Source organism: Macaca nemestrina, chromosome 6 (assembly GCF_043159975.1).
Source record: "Macaca nemestrina isolate mMacNem1 chromosome 6, mMacNem.hap1, whole genome shotgun sequence".
In the NCBI taxonomy this organism is placed as follows: domain Eukaryota; kingdom Metazoa; phylum Chordata; class Mammalia; order Primates; family Cercopithecidae; genus Macaca; species Macaca nemestrina.
This window is the reverse complement of record NC_092130.1, coordinates 147,336,510-147,341,946: the sequence shown is the minus strand read 5'-3', so window position 1 is coordinate 147,341,946 and position 5,437 is coordinate 147,336,510. Positions and strand designations below refer to the sequence as shown.

General features: G+C 48.0%; 1 pseudogene; it reads right to left on the bottom strand.

Annotated features, from left to right (window-relative positions):
- Window positions 1-1,750: 1,750 nt before the first annotated feature.
- Window positions 1,751-5,214, bottom strand: LOC139363967 (uncharacterized; annotated as a pseudogene).
- Window positions 5,215-5,437: the final 223 nt, after the last annotated feature.

Here is a 5,437-nt window from a genome sequence, read left to right as displayed (position 1 = left end):
CTAGCCATCCTGAGGGGAGGAAACTATGTCCTCGTGAGGTTCCCTATTCTACTTCTTCTGAGTACTGGGGCTTGTGTTAGGGTCTTCTTTAGGGCCTAGAAAGCTGCTTCTGCTTCAGGTGTCCATCTTACTAAATGGGTATTGGCTTTCTGAGTTTCCTTAATTAGTGTATATAATGGTCTGGCTATTTCACCGTACCTGGGAATCCATATTGAGCAGAAACCTGTTATGCCAAGGAACCTTCTTAGTTGCTTTAGGGTTTGGGGATGTGGATAAGCCAGTAATAGGCTGGATACATTCCTCACTGAGGGCCCTGGTGCCCTTGGATAATTTTAGCCCTAAGTATTTAATCTGCTGTGAGTAGAGCTGAGCCTTTGGTTTGGAAACCTTGTAGCCACAGGTAGAGAGGAAATTTAAGAGCGCTTGGGTGGCTTGATGGCATAAGGTTTCTGAACGGGTGGCTAAAAGTAAATCATCCACGTACCAAAGGACAAGAGTGTCCAGGTATGAGAATTGGCTCAAGTCTTGGGCTAATGCCTGGCCAAATAGATGGGGGCTATCCCTGAACCCTTGGGGTAAAACAGTCCAGGTGATTTGAGATGTTGGGTTTGAAGGATCTTCAAAGGCAAACAAGAATTGAGAGTCAGGATGTACAGGGATGCAGAAAAAGGCATCCTTAAAGTCCAGGACTGTAAACCACTCTGCTTCCTCTGGTATCTGGGAAAGCAGAGTATAAGGGCTAAGTACAGCTGGGTATAGAGGAACAACAGCCTCATTGATAATCCTGAGATCTTGCACTAACCTCCACTGTCCATTGGGTTTCTGTACTCCTAAAATTGCAGTATTGCAGGGGCTATTGCATGGTTTTTCTAGGCCTTGGGCTTTTAGGTCCTTAACAATCCTTTGGAGTCCTTGTTGGGCCTTGGGTCTGAGGGGGTACTGCCTTTGGTAGGCAAAGGAGGCGGAATCCTTTAGTTTAACTTGAACAGGATGGGCATTTTTTGCTCATCCGTATTGTCCTTCTGTTGCCCAGACTTCAGGATTAATTCCTTCCTCAAACAGGGGACAACAAACAGGTGTTCCTTCCCCTATGTTCAGGTGTATAATGGCCCCTGCTTTTGCTAGAATGTGTCTCTCTAACAAGGGAATGGGACTTTCAGGCATAATTAGAAAAGCATGTGAAAAGAGTCAAGTTCCCCAGTCACAACTTAATGACTGGGAGAAGTATCTAGTGACTGGCTGTCCTAGCACCTCTCGGAGAGTGACAGATCTGCAGGACAGTTGTCCAGGACAGGAGAGTAAGACTCAGAAGGCTGTGCCAGTATCCAGGAGACAGTTAACCTCCTGGCCCTCCATGGTCAAGCATACCCGGGGCTCTGTGAGGGTGATGGCATGGGCTGGCGCTTGCCCTGGGTACCCTCAGTCCTGCTGCTGGATCATCTGGTTAGTGGCTTCTGACTCAGAGGACCTTTGTCCCCTGGGGCAGTGGGCCTTCCAGTGATTCCCTTGACGCAAGGGGCATGGACGAGGGGGTGGCTTACTTCTACTTGGACAACCTTTTTTAAAGTGTCCTTGTAGACTGCATTGGAACCAAGCCCTATTAGGCATTCGATTTGCCCAGTCTTTTCCAGAGCCTCCAAAGTCCGCTTGTCTGAGGGCCATGACTAAAGCGGTGGCCTTTTCTTATCCCGTTTGTCCCATTCCGCCTGCTCCTCCTGATCTCTGTTATAAAAAACCGAGGTTGCCAAGTTCAATAGAGTTTCTGAGTTTGCTCTGGGCCTAAGGCACACTTTTGAAGTTTTTTCCTAATGTTTGCAGCTGACTGAGTGATAAACTTTTCCTTTAATATTAGTTGGCCTTCAGTAGAGTCAGGTGACAGAGAGGTATGCTTCCTCAATGCCTCCCTTAGTCTCTCCAGAAAGGCAGTAGGATTTTCTTCCTTTCCCTGTGTTATAGTGGACATCATTGAATAATTCATAGGCTTCTTCCTAGTTTTCCTAAGTCCTTCTAGCACACAAGTTAGCAAATGTCTGCGGCACCAATCTCCATGTTCTGATTCTGTGTCCCATTGAGGGTCCACACTGGGAACTGCCTGCTGGCCGGTGGGGAATTGTTCTCTTTCCTCTGTAGTCATCCTGTCATTGACCTGACTGAGATACCACAGATTGCCAAACTCTCGGGCTGCAGTTATGGCGGCACTTCTCTCATTTGGGGTTAGTGTCTGATCTAGCAGTAACATTATATGTCTCCATGTCAGATCAAAGGATTGTCCTCACCCTTGTAAAACATCAGTATAGCCATCAGGGTTATCTGAGAATTTACCCAGGTCTATTGTAATTTGCTTTAAGTCAGAGAGAGAAAACGGTACATGCACTCTGGCTGGGCCGAATTCTCCTCCTCCCACTGCTTGGAGGGGGCATAATAAGGGAATATTGGCATTCTTTGGTTCACTGTTTACCCCTTTGTCTATCTCCTTTTGGACTGTATGGGTTGAAGGGGGGTCCTTATTAGTTGGGGAAGGAGTCAGGAAGATGCTGGGGTAGGGAGGTAGACTCTGAGGGCTTCCTGTAGGGCATAAATCACACTTTTTACATAATTGTTGAGTTGTCTCTTAATGAAAAGAAAGTTTGTACATATGGCAGTTCACTCCATTTGCCTCCTTTTCTACAAGTGTCTAGCTGTAAGATGGTGTTATAATTTATACTTCCCTCAGAAGGCTAGGTTTCTCCCCCTTGAAGAGGATATGGTGGCCTGGTGGTACTGCAGAAGAATATAAGTCATTTCTTTCTTAGCGTCTGAGGGTCAAATTGGTCCTAATTCTCCAGAATACATCTTAGGGGCGTTTTTGCCTTGGTGGGGAATGTTTCCCATCTGAAAAAAGAACATAGGGAAGCCAGCACGCCTAGTCATTTTCCTATGAGCGTTAGTCATGGAGCGTCCTTTATGGTCCTAATGCTTATTCCTTTCCAGGGTGCATCACCACCCATGGACCTCTGCTTATCGGATGAGTTACGCTCACTGATGTATCAGTCCTGCGCTTGTTTTCCCGCCTTACTTGACCACAAAGAAAGGGATCTGGGCTGCTGGATTCTAGTGGTCCTTTACCATCGTGCCCAATATTGCCTGTGTGCTCAGAGGTGAGTCCTAGGGCTGGACTGGGCTCCTGAGTATTTCATAACAACCCAGCTGCCCCATCAAGATGCATTCCTATAAACAACAATTCTTATGCAAATTCATTTCAGAGAGGGTGTAGCTAACCTTTTGAGTCAGGATTGAGATATTCTTTTGATTCTGTAAGTATTTTAAGGCGTGGCTGAGTGCAAACAGCTCTCACGTTTGAGGAGACCAATTATTAGGCAATTTTTCTAACTCTGCTTCCACAAGAGTCTCCCTATCAATTACTGAATACCCACTGGGTTTTTTCCTCAATCACCTGGGAGGAGCCATCTATCATTCTGTCCTGAAGGGAGTTCCTCCTAGGTCTGGTTGGACTTTTGTGTGGTAATTAAGATTTAAATCCCCTGTTAGGAAATCTGCTGGGTTAAGGATTTTTGATAGGAAAGCTCCAGGTTGTCAGTGGCCTCAGTGTTCTCAGGCTACGCCCTTGTTTACACTGACAACAAGGTAGTATTGGAGTGTTATAGGGTCACAGAGAAGACCTTCAATAATTAATTACAGGTTTTAAATTTACCCTGGCTTTTAAAGGAATAGGGCACACTTTTTTATACTATTTCTATCTTTTCTTTTCTTTTTCTCTTTGACTCCCTTTTTGTCTCTCTCTCCGTGTCTTTCTCTCAGCCATTACAAACTTGGGACCCTGGCAAGGGTGGTGGGGAATGGATCCTACATAACTGCCCATGTCGAGAGCTGTATACCTAAATCGGGAGGGACACCAGGGATAAGACTCCCTGGGTGTATAGCCTAGATGCCTAAGGACGCAGCCTAGAGCTTCCTTAGATCCCTTTGGAGATACAACTTGCCAGAGGAAATGAAAGTCTGTAGGTAGCAGGCAGGGATCGGAGGAAGTAGATTCAGAGGTAAGGAGAATTTGGGGGCTACACTTTCAAGAAAGTCATGGTCGGGACCCAGGAGGTATGGGTCAGAAGGACAGGTAGGGGCACATGAAACTAGGCCTCATAAAACTTAGAAACTAGGCCTCACATAGAAAAAAGTTAACACCAGGTGGCTCTGGATAGGGTCCCACCCTGCCTCGATAGGGTCCCACCCTGATAGGGTCCCACCCTGCCAATTCCGGGAAACAACCCCATGGGGTCCCACCCTGCCAATTCCAGGGGTCCCACCCTGCCTCGAAGTTCCCGGAATCAGCAACTCCAAGAAAAAAACCTCATAAGGTCCTGCTCTAACCAATTAGAACAAAACACCTTGCTCAGGCCATAGCTAGACCCAATTACCACGCGCCTAAAGCTTTGTTTGAATTTCGCGCCCTAAGCTGTGTTTGAACTTGTATTTGCCTATATAAACAGCCTGTAACAAGCAGTCGGGGTCCCAGGGCCAACTTAGAGCTTGGGACCCTAGCGCGCTAGTAATAAATAACTCTCTGCTGTGAATCTTGTGTCGGTGGTCCTTCGCGGCGACCCCTGCCCAGGAGGGAATCGACAGTTCGGTTCCAACATTTGGTGCGTTGGCCGGGAAGTGGGGTCGTCCAAGGACCCCCGACCCATCCGGCGGAGACCCATCTGGCCCGGGCCACGGACTGCTGACTGAACGGACCTACCAGGTACTTTCGTTTTGTTCTGTCTGTCTTGCCGGCTAACTCTGAACTCTGGGGAGTACTCCTTCTGAATTAAGTGGGGAAGGGGGACAGACGTGTCCAGCACCTTCCCACTTGCACCCTGGGGGACGCCCTGGCGGTAGTCTGGGAGAAGGCTAACGACTCAGTTAGCCTCTTCAAATCTGTAGGCAGGCCACCCCTGCCGTCTGAATATTTTGTGATCTTGTGGCGCCACTCTCTGGCCGCGCGGCTTCTCCTTACTTGTCTGGTCTTTGTTTTTGTTTCTGTTGTTTTGTCCTTATTATACGTGGACGAAATGGGACAGACGTTGACGACTCCTTTGTCTCTAACCCTGACTCACTTCCCTGACGTCCGGGCTCGAGCCCACCACCTCTCTGTAGAAGTCCGTAAGGGACGATGGAAAACATTCTGCTCGTCCGAATGGCCAACCCTCCATGGGGAATGGCCCCGGGACGGAACATTTAACCTCTCAATTATCTTGCAGGTTAAAGCAAAAGTGATGGATCCTGGGCCACTCGGACACCCGGACCAGGTGGCCTACATAATTATTTGGGAGGATCTGGTCCGAAATCCTCCCTCTTGGGTGAAACCCTTCCTCCATCCCCCTTCCCCATCCCAATCTACCCTCCTTGCCTTAGAAGCCCCAAAGAATCGGAATCTAGACCCGCCTAAGCCAGTCCTCCC